Raw genomic sequence first — 19,412 nt, 5'->3', positions numbered from 1 at the left:
TTTCTTTCTTTCTTTCTTTCTTTCTTTCTTTCTTTCTTTCTTTCTTTCTTTCATTTATTTTTGAGATAGAGAGGCAGAGAGAGAGAGAGGGAGAGAGAATTCCATGAGCAGAGAGGGGTGGGGGGGGAAGGGGGGGGGAGAATCCTATGCAGGCTCCCCACTGTCATCATGGACCCCAAAGTGGGGCTTGAGCTCACCAACCGTGAGATCATGGCCTGAGCTGAAGTCACATCCTTGATGGACTGAGCTACCCAGGCCTGCTGAATCCAGATAACTTCACTATAATAACTGACTGGACCCTGAAGTCTGACAGCTTCTCTAGAACTCCTGTATGGAACTACACCTGTTACACCTCTGCCTGGCCCCCCCCAAACTCCCGTCCTGTCTCTTTCTCCTTCCTTCACCAGGCCCCAGGCCTTCCTTAGACTTGCCTGGCCCTTTGCCCTTACACCTCAGGGTTGCCTCCTGGGTGCTGCTCCCTCTCCAAGGAGGAGGCTCCCCTCCCAGCCCCTGCAGGCATTCTAATTGAGGGTGATCAATAATATGCTTCTTCTTGGGGTGCCTGGGTGGCTCAGTCGGTGAAGCATCTGACTTCGTCTCTGATCATGGTCTCACAGTTTGTGATTTGAGCCCCGCATCGAGCTCTGTGCTGACAGCTCGGAGCCTGGACCCTGTTTCAGATTCTGTGTCTCCCTCCCTCCCTCTCTCTCTCTCTCTCTCTCTCTCTCTCTCTGCTCCTCCCTTGCTTGCACTCTGTCTCTCTCTTTCAAAAATAAACATTAAAAAATAAAAAAATATGTTTCTTCTTATTTTTCATTTTAGCCTCCATTTCATTTTCTTCAAAGTGTTCATCAAAATTTATAATCATTTTATGTGTTAGTTCACTTGTTTTTTGGAATGTAACATCTTTGAAGGCAGGGACTCTGTCCTCCTGCTTCAGCAGTGTTATCAGTTACGAATACTTGTGGAAGACGTGAGCTTGTGAACCTTGGGAGGTCCCTAAGTGGAAGTGGCAGGAGTAAAACACACGGGGACTGTTGTGCCGGGAGCCAGGCTGGTGAGGAGAGGGGCTTCTGTCAACAGGCTTCCTGCCCCTGCAGCCAGTCAGGCTGGGTCAGGAGGTTCGAGGGTGGAGAGCCTCCAAGAAGAAAAGTTAAGCTCCTTCTGATCCTGGGCGCTCTCTGATATCTTAGTGGTGAGGTCCGAGAGAGTCAGCTCAGGTGTGGCCTTGAGGTTGTATCTTTTCTGGCAAAAGGTGAGGATGTGGCTCATAGTTACCACATTCAATGTTAGATGTGTGGCTTGGAGTTTTTCCTGGAAAAATGCAGCTTTTTAATAGCAGACATTCAGAAAGCCATGACGGTGTCTTTTCAGCCTGATATGGTGCTGGAGTCGGGAGGCACAGGGATGAAGGGGACAAGTGACTCAATGTCTGGAGAGGAGACTTGATGTGTCAACAATTATAACACACAGTGACAAGTGCTGTCACGGAGGTGCAGGTGCCCCTTAGGGAGGGCAAGGGCGGCAGTGGGTGTGTGTGGGGGGGGGTGGGGTGGGGGAGGCTTTCCAGAAGGGTCAGCCTTAGCCTGCTGCATCCTTACTGGCTCCTTAAAAGAGGATTTGGTGACCTCTGCTGGGGGCTGAGACCTCTGGCCTGAACGGAGCCCACTGGTGCCAGGAGAGGGGAGATTTGTACAGAGCCAAGAAGGCTTTCTAAAGTAAAATATTGGCTTTAGGAGATACAGCTTGAAGGAGACTTGATACAAAGTGGAGGGACTTAGACCCAATAGCAGCTAGCAACTACTTTCTGGAAAAGGCCAGGGAGAGGAGAAGGCTGGTGGGATAGGGATGTGAAAACGAGAGCCACGAGGAGCAAGCACCCTGGGTGGGTAGGTGGAAATGGAGTCCTAGCCAAGTGGCGGAATGTTTGGCTGGGGGTCTGGACTGAGCAGTTCTCCCTCTAGAAGTTTATTCTTGGGAACTGATCAGATACACGTGCAAAGAGATCTACTCCTTCATTGATGGTAAACACTAGAGCAACTAAACACAGGCATCGATTAAATAATTTATAGTATACCTGGTATGCATCACTAAAAATGATGGTTTTGGGGGGCACCTGGGTGGCTCAGTCAGTTGAGCATCTGGCTCTTGGTTTTGGCTCAGGTCATGATCTCACTGTTCGTGGCTTTGAACCCCTCATTGGACTCTGCTGACGGTTCAGAGCCTGCTTGGGATTCTCTCTCCCTCGCTCCCTTTTCCTCCCCTCCCTCCCTCACACACAGATACTCTCTGTCTCTCAAAATTAATCAAATAAACTTAAAAAAATGATGGTATAGTTTTATTATTTTTATATAGGGATGGAAAGACATTCAAGAGATATTGATAAGTAACAAGACCAGATTACAAAACAACATTAAAAACATATAGAGCACTGGCAGGAAACACAAAATGCTCACAGTGGAGGGGATTAAGAACAACTGTTTATTTTTTGCTTTACACTTTTATGTGGTTCCCCACCCCCCACAATGAGCAGCCATTAAATTTACAACCAGAAAATCAGTAAAGTTATTTCCATTTTGAAAGGAAAAATCCACAGGGTTTTAAGAGAGACGATTAGGGCTAGAATCCCAATTGAGTAAGTAACTGCTAGAAAATGCTGCATTACTCATTCATGATTTTCCAAGGAGATCCTCTCGGTAGGCAGGGGCTCTGGATCTTGTGGTTTTTGATTCAGGGTGGAATGATAAATTTTTCTTTGAGTTTGCTCCCCAGTACTGACCTAGGGATGGGGATGTGGTCCCCTTTTAAGGCTCTACAAGAGGTATAAGAAGGGGGGCACCATGCTCCCCGAGTGATTCTTTATGCTGGCTGCAGGTTAGAATCACTGGGGACCTGGAAATAATACCTGTGCCCAGATCCCGCCCCTCAGACCAATTAAAGCCTGGCATCTAGTGCTGAGGCCCAGGTAACAGGCTCAGGTGGTGCTTTTCTGCAGCCAGGGTCCAGTGCATCCTGATTAAGGGATAATGAATGAAAAATAAGCAGCATAAATTTGGATCAGTGTTTTCAAGGCATGCCAGCCCTGAGTATTGATCTTTGGAAAACAGATTCCTTGGTCCAATACTTCTGTCCCTCCTTCTAGGAAAAATCTGGAAGCACAAGAGCAAATAAGGGCTCTTGGAAGTTCCAAGGTAAAAACATCTGTTTGATTTAGTTCACCTGGTGTTTTCCATTGTACCTGACCATGGAAACTTTTGTCTTGGGTGACCCTTTATCTTGGGTTACAGTGGGCCGGCAGCGAGGGCCTGGAGTCTTTCTTGTCTGCCACATAGTTTGACCACTCTATGGGCACACTTCTCCACCATGTCCCTGGAACACTGGTGAGACCAAAGCAGATCTTTGGACATAGAGGTGTATAAAGCTGGAACTTTGGGGTAAGCCTGTTTCTGGCTGGAGCACTTGACCTGGGACTATGGAGGGGTGATATGCTGGCTACAAAGTCAGGTGTCCACAGGAGGAAAATGAGGTCAAAAGAGGTTGTTGATTGTCGTATTCCAAATCACAAAGCCGAAAGGGACTAAAATCCAGACTTTCTGCTTCTCATTCAGACGCTCCCCCCTTTTCCCCCACCAACTTAAAGGCATTACCTCAGGCATTTTATGATCTTTGAATAAAGGAGTACTGCCAAGATTAATGGGAAGTTCCGGCCTTCTTATCCCATTTTGTGTTCCTATCTCCATCTGCCAAGAAGACACCCAAAGCTCTAAATATCATTTGGTTGTAAGGAATGTTTAGAATTGAAGAGCTGGTTGACACAATTAAAAGCTTCCAGAAGGCTGTTATGGCGCCAGTTATTTACTTAGCGATAGCAAGCTATTTAAATTTCATTATGGAGTAGAAAATAGGGAGATAAGAACAAAATATGGTCAGGCTGACTGTGACCTCAAAACCCCTGCTCCTTTAGTTCATAAAAGATAGCAGAAGCAGAACATTCTGATTCAAGGATCGTTTTGTTAAACGGTGCATTCTCTTAAATGAAATTGTTTCTTAATCTCTTTGTGGGCTGCTAATGGGCCATTTATCGAGACATTCCAAGGCAAAGGGAATCTGGGCCAAATAGGGCTGCTGGTCTGGGGAGGGGTCTGTCTGTACTGCAGGTGGTTGGACAAATGACTCAGTATCTCCCTGCCTTGAGCAGACTGAGGTTTCTTATTGTAAAACCATAAACATCCCCCATCCACAAGGCAAAGAAGCAATGTTTACTCCTTTATTCTCCTTACTCCTTTATATATATATTACTTCAATTGTTGAAACTCTCCCTTCTCCCTCCCTGCCCCCCAGTCCCCTTTCAAGACCATTCTCTAGAGTAATTGTAACCATAACATTTCCAATGGCACAACTTTTCATTGCGTTCTTCTTACGGAAGAACTGGAAGGGCTGGAGGGTATGGTAGGGTGGGGGATCTGATTCAAGGGATTGTCAAAAGGGCACTTAAATATATATAGTTGAGGAATAATTTACATACAGTAAGATTCACCCTTTTTAGTATATAATTTTATGAATTTAACAAATGAATTCAGTTATATAACTACCGCTGAAATATATATATATATATATGTATACACACACACACACACACACACACACACACACACACACACAGTTCCATCACTCCCAAAAGTTTCCTTTTGCCTCTTTGTTGTCAAATCTGCTTTTCACCTCTGGTTCCTGGTGACCACTGATCAGTTTCTTATTCCATAGTTCTTCCTCTTCTAGAAAGTCATACATGCAATCACATGGTAGGCAGTCTTTTGAATATGGCTTCTTCCACTTAGTGTAATAAATTTGAAATTCACCTGTGCTGTTGACTGTGTTAGTTGTTGTGACTATTTCATGGTATATGTGTATGTTTATCCATTCACCACTTAGGGGACCTTGGGGTTGTTTCCAGTTCTTGGCAATTATGAATAAAACTGCTATAAACATTCACATATAGGTTTTTATGTGGGTATATGTTTCATTTCTTTTGAATAAAAATCTAGGAGTGGTGTTGTTAGGTCATATGGCAAGATTATGTGTAACTTTATAAGAACTATGTTTAATTTTATCAGAACTTTATATGTTTTACTTTATAAATAATACTTTTGATTTTAATTTGTTTTTTTATTTAAACAATTACATCAAAATGCATTGATTTAATTGTTTTTAACTTATGAAAGGGTATCATGCTGGGGTAATCTTTTGAGGCATTTTTTTTCCCACTTAGTTTCATAGTTTTAAGATTTATTCCTATTTTGACATCTGGCTGTGAGTGTAATATTCTTGCACATTCTACTGATAGGCATTTGGCATATTGGTTTACAGATTTCTCTTTTCTTTTTTCTTTTTTTAAGTGTATTTATTTTGAGAGAGAGAGAAAGAGTGTGAGCAGGGGAAGGGCAGAGAGAGAGGGAGAGAGAGAATCTCAAGCAGGCTCCTTGCTATTATCACAGACCCTGATGCAGGGCTCAAACTCACCAACTGTGAGATCATGACCTGAGCCAAAATCAAGAGTCAGATGCTCAACTGACTGAGCCACCCAGGCATCCTGGTTTCCAGATTTTTCTATAGTTTTGTTTTACTACTGACATTCTTGTATATGTCTCTTGTGTTAGTTATCAATATTACCCCAAACTTAGGGGTTTAGGATAACACACATTTGTTATCTTGAAGTTTCTGTAAGTTGAGAGTCTACATATGGCTTACCTGGCTCTTCTGCTTCAAGTCCTCACAAGCAAGCGGGACTGTGGGCTAATCTCAGGGCTTGACTGGGGAAGGATTTGCTTTCAAGCTCATGTGGTTGCTGGCAGGATTCTGGTCCCTGCAGGTTGTCAGACGGAGGGCCTCTGTTTCTTGCTAGCTATCAGTCAGAGGTGACCCTCAACTTCCTAGCATGCTGAGGGAAAGCCTGCTAGCATGGCAAATGTTAGTCTTACGTAACATGGTCACAGAAGTGACATCCCATCACCTTTGCCATATTCTGTTGGTTCAAAGCAAGTGTGTGTGGGTCTTGCTCATACTCAAAGGGAGAAGATTGCCCAGGGGCATAAGTACCAGGAAATAAGTATAGTGGGGCCCACTTTACGTCATTTGTTCCACACAGACACGGTTTTCCCTCGGGTTTGTAGCTGGGAGTGTAATTGCTGTGTTTGAGGGAACTCTTCTATTCCTAATGATGCTCTTTACTTAAAGTCTATCTCCTCTGGAATTCATATAGCTAAGTCCGCTTCCTTTTGGCTAATATTTGCCTAATATTCCATTCTTTTGCTTCCAACCCTTGCACATCCTTATGTTTGAAGTATGTCTTTTATAAATAGCACATATCAGAATTTAAAAAAATAAGGTGATTTCAACATGCAGCCAAGTTTGAGACCCCTCGTCACGACTAGATTGTGATTCTGGGAGCCTGAAGGAGAAGGAATATGGAAATAACTTACAGGGGTCAGTTGGTTCCCCTGCGTTTTTTTCCTTTCTTCTGAGGACATCTGTGCCATTTTCTATGTCTTAGGAGGAGGGGTGCAGGCACTGTTTGCCACAAAGAGATGAGGGGATGGCTGGGGGAGGCAGGAACAGAATCCCATCTATTCTTCTATTTTCTCACAAGCCTGCTGGGCTGGGTCCTGCCCTGGACAAAGCCAGCATTCCAGAAACACCAGTCTGAAACAGCCCTGGTAAACTCTGGGAGCTTCTCACAACTTTCTCTTTACTTTTCTGTTCTTGTGGTGTGGATGGGGCTGGGAGACTGGGGGTGAGGACCCAGCAGTCATGCCGGTTCAGCATCTTGGCCTGAACTAGGGCTATTCAAGGTGTGATCAGCAGACCACAAGTATCAGCATCCCCTGGGAGCTTGTTAGACATGCACACTCTCAGGCCCCACCCTGGACCTACAGATTCACAGTATGTATTTGAACAAGATCCCCAAGTAATTCTCATGCACATTAAAGTTTGGGAAGCACTGCCTTGCAGGGCACAGACGCTGAATAAATACACTTAAATAGAATCAGGCACCTTTTTGACCAAGTACCTCTCAGTTTGCTTGGTCCTGTTGTGCCTGTAAAATGTTGATTTTGGTTCTTTGATTTGAGCTTTCTCTGCCCTAGGCCAGAATTCAACAATGCTGGGTTTGCCTACCATGCAGACAGAGTTTTAAAACAGAGTTCTTTAGTTTAAGAAAAACAATGCTCCAGTAGCACCATCTACCTCTAGGTTTTAGCACTCATTGCTACTGTAATTTTATATTTACTGGTGTGAATAGCTGATTGATGTCTGGCTCCTGCATAGTATTGGAAGCTGCGTAAACACTAGGAAGGTATCTGGCTTCATTAGCCATCATCTCCCCAATGCCCAGCACGATGCATGGCATACAGCAGGTGCTTAATAAATATCAGACCAGAGAAATGAGCACTTGTAGAGACCTATTTATTTGATGGTTGTCTATTGAGTACAATTATGGTATTAATGATTATACTTGCAAAGAGTTCTTTTGTGAAGAAATATATATATGGTTTTGGGAGTATGTTTTTCCATTATTACTATTTCTTGTCATTAATATTAAATCCAGCTACTTGAATTTAAAAAATTTTTTTTTCAACGTTTTTATTTATTTTTGGGACAGAGAGAGACAGAGCATGAACGGGGGAGGGGCAGAGAGAGAGGGAGACACAGAATCGGAAACAGGCTCCAGGCTCCGAGCCACCAGCCCAGAGCCCGACGCGGGGCTCGAACTCACGGACCGCGAGATCGTGACCTGGCTGAAGTCGGACGCTTAACCGACTGCGCCACCCAGGCGCCCCTACTTGAATTTTTAAAGTCTTATGTTTATTAAAAAAAACTTGAATGCATACTGGCATTTAAATAAATGCTAATATTTAGTATTTACCAATTTCTTAATTCAGTGTCTACATTATTTTTTCATAAGACAAAACAAAAAATGTTGCCTTCAAGGCATTTCACATCTCCTTGGTACACTTAGAAAAGAAGAAACACATTTATTATATGATATAAAAAAGCAAGCGGGTGCAGGGGTCATGGCATGTGCTGAGAATGAATCCTATTTGGATTATTTCTATTATAATTTTTCTCTCCTTTCCTACTCCAGTTTAGGCCCAGGACAGCAGCCCAACCAATTAATATGAAGTTTACTCTTCCCCTCCTCTGTCCTCTCTGCCAGATATTTATTTTTAAAATTAAATTTAGTTAATTAGAAGAAAAAAATTTTTTTGAGAGAGAGAGTGAGTGGAGAAGGGGTCAGAGAGAAAGAATCCCAAGCCGGCCCATGTCCAGCATGGAGCCCGACGCTGGGCTCGATCTAGATCATGACTGTGAGATCATGACCTGAGCCAAAATCAAGAGTTCGATGCTGAACCCACTGAGCCATTCAGGTGCCCCTCTGCCACATTTTTAAAGGTGTTGATCATGAAAGAGGCTTGCTTCTTCTCAGACCAAGAGAAATGAGAGGCAAGCGTGCACTTGCTTAAGAAAATCATCTGACAAAAATCCAGCCTTTTATTACGTAAGGCATGTGAACATGCATTTAAATAAGCACTATTTAATTTGAACATTATATTTTATTGGTAAAGACAGAGCATAGGTTCCATTATGCTGGATACTGATGTCTTTTATTGTTACAGTTCCCAAAAGCTAGGTGGTTCCCCCCAATTCATAGAACTCTAAATAGGGTTCCCAGTCTGCTTTCTTGTATGTCTTCTTTTTTTTCCTCCCTTCAACAAGCCTGATTACACACACATAATCACTACATGTGTGGCAGCACTAGACAATTAAAAAAATTAGATTTTTAAAAGGTCTTGCCCAGCTTTTCTTTGGAAAACTTGAAATGAAGTATTTTGCTTTAAACTTGGCAAAGCTATGGGGCGCCTGGGTGGCGCAGTCGGTTAAGCGTCCGACTTCAGCCAGGTCACGATCTCGCGGTCCGTGAGTTCGAGCCTCGCGTCAGGCTCTGGGCTGATGGCTCAGAGCCTGGACCCTGTTTCTGATTCTGTGTCTCCCTCTCTCTCTGCCCCTCCCCCGTTCATGCTCTGTCTCTCTCTGTCCCAAAAAATAAATAAACGTTAAAAAAAAAAATAAACTTGGCAAAGCTAAAGACCAAAGTGATGTCTGTGATCGGGGAAAGTCTGACTAACAATCAAATACTATTACAGGGCCAGTAGCATCACACATGCTTTTTGCTTGTCAAAGGTGATGAAAGATACGCAGAGGGCCAAAATCAAGCAACATAATGAGAACACCATGGAAATGATTTTGTTTTCAGCGTTGCTGAGTTTTAAAGCAAAGTAATTTATTTCAAATTTTTCATTAGACATTGAATTGTAAATTGTGGAGACTCTTTTGAAAATGCTTAATTTTTAATTCCTAAAATGAGCATTCATCTAACAAATGTAAACCTTAATGAGACATTTAGGGGAGGGGGCTGCACTTTCATTTATTCTAATTAGCCTCTACTTTCAAAATCGGTTGCAAATTCTTCATTTCATTAATGACATATCAAAAAAAAAAGAAAAAAATAAATTATTGAGTTCTGGGTGAAAGCATTTATTTATTTTTTTTCTGGAGAGTAATTATTAAACACAATAAAAACCTCACTGAATCTCATTTCTACACAGCATTAAAGAGTTTCTGGGCCAAACAATGATTTTTTGCTGAAAAGTCTGTAAAAATAACTAGTGTGGAAAAAATGATCATGTGTTCATGGAGGACATTACACACGCTTACCTCCCCAACTCTGCTCACTTTTTTCTTTGCAGAGTTGGGAAAATAACCAGATTATAAAAACCTCCCAATTTGACCAGCAGAGGTCACCCTTTCTCCTTTATTGTTCCCAATAACCGGTTTCTCTGCTGTGATTCCTCAGTCCAAGGAAATGCAGGAGGTTTCGGCCGCAAGCACAGCCAGAGGGCTGGTGGAAATATATGCATCATTCACACTGGCTGCATCTTCTTACATAAGCACTGTTGAGACATATTATCTACCTGGACTTTTAAATAGATAACTTGCATACATACAGTAAGAACCTTTAGGTTATGTATAATAATCCTATTCTTTAGTTCATCTACTTCATCAAGTGTTGTTCAATGCTTACTGGTGCCAGCTCAAGTTCTGCCCATTTCTCTGACTCATGGCCCAAAGAGTAGGGTCTCCCAACCCCCTTGGAGGTGATTGCCATGAGTCCTCAGAGAATATCCCCTGGTGAGTTTCTGCAGGGGAAAGAGGAGGAATTAAATTGGGTGAGGATTGACCAAGCATGGAGCCCAGCACCAGGTACTACAAGGTAATCTCGAGAGGAAGAGACCTCAGTCTCAGTTTTTGCCTGTGGTTTTGTTTTGGAAACAAAAGCATACATTTGTAGTTCATTTGAAGACTAACATTGAACTGCAGAATGAAGTTCTAGATGGATTATGTATGCGTGTCCAGAGAATGGGTCAGTCCATAACTATAATCTACAGAAGGCTAGAGGTGGTCGCGTGATCGAATTGCTTCCATCCTGTTGCCTTATACTGGGGGAGATGGGAGTGGGGGTGGGGAGAGGTACACGTGTCTGGCCAAATCCAAAAATGGGAATTCCTTTTGTCTTCCTCCCTTTATGGGGGAAATAATAGGCATTTTCTTGGGGTCCCTGGGGAAATTGGGCTTATTGGTTTTACATGAAGGTCTTTTCTCAATTCCCTCCCTGTTTCCCTTCTTTTCTTTTTTTCTGTAAGTCAAAGTTTTAGTTGGCATTTTAGAAGTTTAAAAATAAGGTGGGTTTTGGGGATTCTCTGTGGCTGTTGCTGTTCCCTTGAGCTTGAGGTAGCATGCCGGCAACGCACAGGGGATAAAGTAGTGCTTCCTTAACAGAATTGCTCTTACCCGTTCTGGGAAGGAGGACAGCCGAACGACCATGGCAGTGGACCTCCATTAATGCATGTGAGTGACACATCCCAGAGAGCAAAGTCTGCTGTGTTCCTGACATCACCCTCTGGGGTCCTCCTTTTTCTGCTCACTGGACTTCTCTGGTCCTCCCAGCTGGTTCTGCACAGGGTCACCTGCTATCTGCTCTATGTGACTTGTAGAAGTATCCTAGAATCACCTGGTACTGTGGATAAAAAGGCAGGAATTTTGCAAGCTGCTTTTTCAACCATCGGTAGCTTGAAATCAGCCGTGGTGGGAATATTTACAACACAGAAATTGGCAAACACTACGCGTCAAGCCCGCCCCCTGCTGGCGTACCCGTATGCCACAGCCTACATGCCCTTCTGTGTACTAACTGAAACCTACTCACGTCATTTTTTTTCTTAACAGTGACACCCACAAATATTTACCAGAAAAAAAAGAGACACAAATAGCCTGACTTCCTTCTGCTCCTTCTTCAAAAGTGTTGAGACGAAAGTTTTTTTATCAAGTGCAGATTTCTGCTCTTAATTTTAACCAGAGTTTGTTGAAAAGACAGGCAAGTTGTCCTAGCTTTCAAGCACAGTCTGATTCCTTTCTTTAAGCCCACACTAGCCCAATTTCCTTTTAAAATCCCCCATTTTCCTCTTCCTGTCTCCTCTGGCTTCCTGAGGGTAACTGTCCCCCGACATTGTCTCTACCCTAAGGCATCAGACTCTCCACTGGTTCTTTTTGGCTCCAGAAGCCATTCTAGGTCTGCAGACCCACCCGGGCTGTCTGCTCTCCTCAGGTGTGTTTGTGAGGAACAATGGCTGTTTCTGATTTCCCCACAGCATCATCCTCTTATTTCTTGACAGGTCAAATGTGGACCCCATGGCATTACACCTGGACTCCTGGCATTGCTGAGGCAACAGTCTAGAGGGAGAGGAGAGTAGTTTGCTCACTGGCTTCCTCACCCAGACAATAAGCACTGTTCCTAACCACTCTGGGGAAGGTACAGCTACACAGCCCCAGAGGCTGCATGTTAGAAAAAGCCATGTGGATTCTAGAACCCACAGGCTAGAGGTACTGTGAGGAGGCTGCCCCTCCCAGCTGCAGATGTTGTCATATTTACTGCCATGAACCCAGTGCCTAGAAAAGTAGTTAATCCCCATTTGTTAACGGACCCGTTTTATCTCCCTCCCTCAGGCAGAAACATATTAGTCAGCTCAGGCTGCCATAATGAGGGGGCCGCAGACTGGGTGGCTTACACAGTAGACATTTATTTTCTCACAGTTCTGGAGGCTAGAAGTCCAAGATCAAGGTTATGGGAAATCTGGTTTCTAGTGAGACCTCTCCCTTTGGCTTCTGGATGGCTGCCCTCTCACTCCTCCTCCTCCTCTTCTTCTTTTTAATGCTTATTTATTTATTTTGAGAGAGAGAAAGATAGAGAGTGAGCAGGGGAGGGTCAGAGAGAGAGAGAGAGAGAGAGAGAGAGAGAGAGAGACAGAGAATCCCAAGTAGTCTCCACACTGTCAGTGCAGACCCCAAAGTAGGACTTGAACTCAAGAACCGTGAACTCATGACCTGAGCTACCAACTGAACCACCCCAGGCACCCCTCCTTCCTCTTCTTACAAGGACACTGTAAGATTAGGGCCCCGCCTTATGAACTCATTTAAACTTAGTTACCGTCTTCTAGGCCCTTTCTCCAAATATAGTCATATTGGCTAGGCCTTCAACATGTGAACTTTGGGGGTGGGGGTGGGGGTGGGGCAGAATTCTATCCATAACAAATGGGAACTGGTTCTGGTTTAAACATATTTACAGAAAAAAGGAAATGCCCTCACAGTCTCCTTTAGCTCACTCTTTCAGATTCAACAACCCGCTCTTCAGGGAAGTCTCCCACATGGCTTAGATCCTGCTCCGTGGAGGGTGAAGCGACTGTTTCTTCTGCTTCCACGGGGAGGGCAGAGAGCGAATCGTAATCCGGTATATCTGTGGTTTCCATCTGTGCATCTCCACTTATCCCTCAAAATTTATCCACTCAAAATTAATTTTTATTCATCCAAATTTAAATAGTCAACACGTGCAGTAATCTAAGAAGAGGCGCACAGAGCCAAGTCAAACAGTGATGGGGCTTTGTGACTCTCCCAAGTGAGAACTTTAATTCCTTAAAAACCCTAATAACACAGTGGGTTTGAAAATCGCTATTACATTATCCCCTACCCTTCTCTTCTTCAACTAATTCCTTCTCCAGTCCTGTTTCTTCTGTTCGCTGTTGAGGACATAAGTCAGGGTGGAGGCCAGACAGCATGCCTCTTTACTCCTCATTCCTATTCAGTTTTTCCTTCATAAATTTGGGTTTCGTGCCTCTTTTTGTGGGGTAAGTTCTTCTTGTGTTTATCAGATGTTTTTGGGCGGTTGGAGAGTGGCAATGGGAGCTGGTGAATGGGAGCTGGCAAGAGGGCAGCATTGGGAAAACAAGTCCAAGGCTGAGTACATGCTCCTTTTCTGTGCACGTTTAACAGGAAACTTCTTTTTTTTTTTTCAACATTTATTTATTTTTGGGACAGAGAGAGACAGAGCATGAACAGGGGAGGGGCAGAGAGAGAGAGGGAGACACAGAATCGGAAACAGGCTCCAGGCTCTGAGCCATCAGCCCAGAGCCTGACGCGGGGCTCGAACTCACGGACCGCGAGATCGTGACCTGGCTGAAGTCGGACGCTTAACTGACTGCACCACCCAGGCACCCCTTAACAGGAAACTTCTGGAAGCAAGATGCTTGAATGCAAAGAAACCGAGTGCCTATGATGAGGGTTTCAGGCAGGTCTGTGAGAGATAGTTTGTGGGGGTGGTGGGGACTTTCTTCAGATCACACCATCTGGACAAGCATCTGCCTCTCCCCTTCTCTCTAAAGTAGCCCAGAGAGCTGCGGGCTGGGAAGGGGGCAAGGGCAAGACTCAGCCAAGGAGGCAGGGTGGGGGATGGCTGTGTTTGTGACTCGTGCACTACCTTGCCTCCGAATGGGTTATTAGCTGCATTTAGGGTTGCACCGCCCACGTGTGGTCCCAGGTGCAACAGGCTTGAAAGGAGCTGGACCTGGGCCACATCAGAGGTGGGGCTGGAGGTTGGCAACCCCAGGGTGGGACCTCCCTCCCCCAGTGGAATCTTGACTCTCAAGACTTAAGAGCTGGGAGGCACCTCAGAGGCTCAGCCAGCGTAAGCCTTTCATTTCACAGATGAAGTCACTGAGGCCCCAGAGGGCTCCGCCCTCTTTCTGGGCTTGTCAGAGGCACTTAAGAAATACATGTTGACTTGACACCACCCACTGTGAAATAGGCATAACAAAACTCCCCGCAAGGCAGCCGGATTAGGCTGCCAGCAGCTGGGAATGATTCTCCCTCTGCTGGTTAAGCCTCAATAGCAGGGGAGTAGTAGCGGGGCATTGTGGGAAGTCTGAGGGCACAACCCGCGTGGAGGTCCAAAGCCTCCCTTCACAGATGAGAAACTTGAGTTTAATACAATGTCATTGAGCCCAACTCCCCCTCAGGTTACAGATGAAGAAACTGAGGCCCAGAGAGGGGAGCCATTTGGCTGGTGAATTGCAGGCAGAACTGGGCTTTGAACCCCACAGGCAGGCTTCCCCACCGATCGATGTTCTCCAGGGACATCTCCTCTGACAGGGAGCCTCCTTGGCAGCACGTCGCCAATGTGGGATTGGCTGTATCGTTTGGATTCAGAGAACACGGGGGAATGTGATGGAAGGGAGGCTGGGGAGTAGGGAGGTGAGCAGCGAGAGGCGTGGGGCTAGGCGTGGGGAGGCAAGTCTGGCTTTCCTGCACGCCGCCATTTTGTGACTCAAGATGGAGCGCGAGTTATTGTCCCACCAGTGAAATAGAACCATATAAATTAAACCTGCAATGAACTGTCTGCTGAAGGTGTGAACAAGGCCGACAAATCCCTGGGAGCTTAGGAAACATCTGCTCTTTACCTCGAAGGCAGAAACTTGACCATAAAGCAGAAAAAAAGCCAGAACTGGAATCTTTCACTTTCTCTGAAGGGCCCAACCTTCAGATAAACTCCATAACTGAGGGAGATTTTGTGAACCATGAGCTAGCTTCTCCCCTTCTCCTTTCCTAGTCTGGAATTTCCCTGCTTCTGCCATGCTTATCTCAGTTATTCAGTGATCTTGGGCTGTTGTTATGCAGTCAGAGAAGGGAATCTAGACCTGGTCAGGGTCCTTTCTGCTGAGTCTCAATGGTGAGTGGGGGGGGGGCGCCCCAGAAGAGATGAGAACAAGATGTGTGTTGGGGGACAAGAATTAGGAGTAGAGGCAGGTCACCAGGCCTTGGTCAGAACCCCTGGCCAGAGGTCGGGGGCTGAGCATCGGTGTGGGGAAAGGGCAAAGAACAACTAAGAGCTGAGGTCAAGAATCCAGATCATCAGAATTGGATTGCTCATTTTTGAAAATTTTTATTTATTTTAGGGAGAGAGAGAGAGAACAAGTGGGGGAGAGGGGCAGAGGGAGACAGAGAGAGAATCCTAAGTAGGCTCTACACTCAGTGCCCAACATGGGGCTTGATCCCATGACCCCAGCAACACATGACCTGAGCTGAGACTAAGACTCAGTCGGTCAATCGACGGAGCCGCCCAGACCCCCCAGAATTGGATTGTTAATCTAATAGCAGGAGTCTTGGAATCAGAGGGGCTTGAGGAAGCACCATGACTGAGGGCCAACATGTGAAATGCTGATTTGCAGCAAGGTCTTAAACACAAGGATGGCAAATAGGTGACATCTTGCTTGCTGATCCTACCTGAATGGTGATGGCCATGTGAAGTGTGGTATTTGGGAGGGTCAGATCCCTGATAGGTCAGGTCCCTGGCAGGACACACAGATCCCTGCTGTGTTCATTGATGATGTCTGCTATAAATAGGTCAAAGAAGAGACTGCCTGGTGTGACATATTTCCCATTCCTACTTTGATAGCCTCTCCTAATAGTCCTTATTCCATTCACTCCTGGTTTGCAGCTTCTACCTATGCATTTGGTTCACCCGTAGTCTTTCAGAATTCTGAACGGGTGCTATGCTGCTGGTGCAAGTCATGGCACTGCCTTAGAGATGAGAAATCTCTCTTCATTTACCCTTCATTTACTTAGAGTGAGGTCTAAGACTTGTTCTCTTTATATCCTGTTAGTTTCAGTAGCAAAGGGTATTGTGTGAGTAAAATCCTTCAGGTATAAAATAATAGGTATTTTCAAGGCTTGGAGGCTGTGCCTGGATGTAGACCACCATCTTTGTCAGGTGGTCCCATCTCTTATGTTTTCTCAGAGGAGCATGAACAGGGGAATCTAGTAGATGGTGATTAGTGAGGAAGCAACGCGGTCCATTCTATGCTCCTAGCTCTACCTCGGGATAAACTCGTATTTTTCCAAAATGATAAGGAGCAGATATATAATAGGCAGTTGGTAAGTGAAATGAACTCTGTGGTGCACAGCAGACCATCACAAGGCAAGAATGGCCCAGACCCTGCCCTCAGGGGCTTGTACTCTAGGGAGTATATGTGGCGGTGGAGTGAGGAAGGATGGGTAGCAAGAAGGATTTAGTTAGTAATAAACTGAGATGGCTGGTGAGAAGAGCCAGTGCAGTGGGCTACTTACTGCTTTTGGTCATAGTCTTATGGACACAGTTGTGCTTGGTTGGGGTGGTGGTGGGGCCAGGGAGAGAAAAATCCATATTTCTTCCCCTTCATTTCATCTGCACACATGAGATTGATCAGAGTTGCAACTTTGAACTTTTTGATATTTCTCCAGGGGCAGGTGTCAAAATCCACTGTGTATAGAGGCAAGCACCTGGGATTGGACCTGGATGTTTCTCTAATTGCTTCTTAGCATGATTTTGGGCAAATTACGTGATCTCTTTGGGCTCCTGTTTCTTCTTTTTTAAATCTGTGAGGTGGGGTAAAATATCTGCCTTGCTATCTAATAGGATTAAAAAAGCATTAGTATGTGTGAAAGTGATTTATAAATTGTAAAGCCCTATAAAAATGCAAGGGTTTACTGTGCCATTAAGCATGAATCATTGTTAGGCACAAAAGACATCCCTATTGCGTTGAAAAATGGGGTCTCTCTTGAATGGGATGTTTACTCCATATTTTATTTAACCAATCTAGAATCCATGGTAGTGTTCTCTTCTTTCACTATTTGATGATGCTGCGCTCCTGATCAGTAGTTAAAACCTCTGAGCTGTTTTAGCAAAGGTGGAGAACTTTTTCCCTCACCCTCCACGGGCTGGTTGCTCTACAGAGAGAAGGGGCTTACATTGTTTTAAATGTTTATTTATTTATTTTTGGGGGGCAGAGAGAGAGAGAATCCTAAGTAGGCTCCCCACTGTCAGTGCAGAGCCAGGCAAAGGGCTTGATCTCATGAACCATGAGATCATGACCTGAGCTGAAATCAAGAGTTGGATGCTTAACCTACTGAGCCATCCAGGTGCCCCAAGAAGGGGCTTGCATTTTAAGATCGATGACCAAGTGTAAGGTGCAATCTTGGACTGCAAACTGGAGGAGAGCTAACTGGCTCACAGAAGCCTTGCTCTCTTGGTTCTTGTTAACCCACTGGGCCGGCTGGACAAAGGAATGCCAAGCACCAGGTTCGGTTGTTTGGAGCTTGCTTTAGTCCAGCACGTGACTCCCCTCCCTGCAGGTTGCCAGGACGCAGTTCTTGTTGCTAGCGGACATTAGGGAGTTTCACTGCAAATTCTGTTTAGCTAATTTGGGCAGAAGAGGGTCTTGTCCCATTTGAGTCAAAGGCTCTGCAATTTGGAGCAAGTGCACTTTGAGCTCAGATCACATGCTGTGCTGGCAACTTGTTTTAACTTTTAATTCTTATAGTTAGGAGGAAAAAAGAAAGATTTCAAATGTCATTTGCTATAATGATTAGCTCCAGTGAGGGATTCTAGCTATGGTTATTTGCTTCAAAGCTTTAATTGGCTGAAGCCTGTATATTTGATCATTAACAAAATGGTCTTTCTTTTTGTATCATGTTAATAATTTTTTTTTTGTTTAATAGGAATGCAGCTTTGATTTCTTCCTGGGCTAGGTTGCTATTTTTCTGGCACTGAGAAGTGTTGGTTTAAGATTTTGCCACATACGAGTCATGGCAGCATTCCATCTTGGAAGTCTCCAAGCTTGGGCCTGCTCAAAAAGATAGGACTGGAAGGAATATTCTTGGCCCAGCTGCAGGAAGCAGTTTGTTTAGATCAGACCCAAACAAGGAGGTTGGCTTATGTGGAAACTTTATACCTGTCTCACATGTTTTAGACACTTCTGAGAAAACAAACAGCTCCATATTTGCAATTACAAGGTCAAAAAAGTCGCATATTGGCCCCAGTGCCAATTTAGCTGAGTCCTCAAATGGCACTGATGTTAAGTAAGAGTATGTTGTGGCCACTTAACCAATCTCCACACCTGGAAAAAATAAAAAATACAAGAAAGAACGCAAAGTGAATTTGAAACCAGAGTGGGCTATAGTGACAGTGTTCAGATTCTGAGCTCCTGAACGATCTCTACATTCTAGGCTTGGAAGGATATTTGAAAAGCATGCATCATTATGGGCAGAATCTTCTTAATCCGTATCTCAGGGGCAAGATTAACACTGTGCAACTCCCTGCATGGACCTGGATTCCTGGAACTATATTCTCACGAAAATTGAGAAAAAGTGACCAAGTCATCTTTTTCTTCCTTGTCTGTCTTAAGCCAGCTGGTTCATCTCCTGAAATTCAATATGCTCCCCCTCTTTTTTTTCAGATATGTCAGTGCACAAAAGAGGTTCATGAAAGGAAACAGCTGCACCGATACCAGCAGGAGCTGCTGCAGCTACAGATTTGAGGCGTGCACCTGCATGGGGTTGGGTGACAAGGGATTTGTCAGGGAAGGGAGTATCATGGAATACCAGGACTCTAAAGCCAGAGGGATGGATGGCTCCAGGGTGGCAAATTGGATACCCCACTGCTCACCTGGAGGTCATGGGATCACACCTGACTTGAATTAGTCAAAAGGATTCCAGGATGAGGGTTAGTTGGTCGTTTATGAATGAAATGATTAGCTGGATGTAACAGTTCCTAATAAACAGATTGTCCATATCAATGACATCTATTCAATGAGCCACAAACAAGTGGCATCTCTGTAACCCTCATGTGGGGAGGGGGAAGGACTGATGAGGGCCTGGAAGAATCCTGTGAAGGCCGTGACTGAATGTGATCACCAAGAGAGTAGGGCATGTAGAGAAGAGTCCCCGGTGGCCAGCCCTGTGCCCTCTAGTATGAGGAGGTGGGGAAGACTAGGAGGAGCACTTGAGGGAGAATGAGAAGGAATGACTATGAGATAGGAGGAAAACTAGAAAAGAGTCATGGCCTGAAAACCAAGTGAGCAACGTGTTCCAAATAGGAGGAAGGGGGCAGCATGTCCAGTGATATGTAGGAGGGGCACTGGGCGTTGATTTAGCTGCATAGA

General features: G+C 44.8%; 1 long non-coding RNA gene across 1 annotated transcript; it reads left to right on the top strand.

Annotated features, from left to right (window-relative positions):
• The first annotated feature begins 13,667 nt into the window (after nucleotides 1-13,667).
• Nucleotides 13,668-19,046, top strand: LOC121014301 (uncharacterized). Its single transcript, XR_005783154.1, has 2 exons — nucleotides 13,668-14,122; nucleotides 18,708-19,046. It is a non-coding gene; the product is annotated as an uncharacterized LOC121014301 (long non-coding RNA).
• The last annotated feature ends 366 nt before the right edge of the window (nucleotides 19,047-19,412 follow it).

Source organism: Herpailurus yagouaroundi, unplaced genomic scaffold (assembly GCF_014898765.1).
Source record: "Herpailurus yagouaroundi ecotype Mexico unplaced genomic scaffold, PumYag 202, whole genome shotgun sequence".
NCBI lineage: Eukaryota > Metazoa > Chordata > Mammalia > Carnivora > Felidae > Herpailurus > Herpailurus yagouaroundi.
The sequence above is the reverse complement of the archived record's forward strand: the minus strand, read 5'-3'. Positions and strand labels throughout refer to the sequence as shown.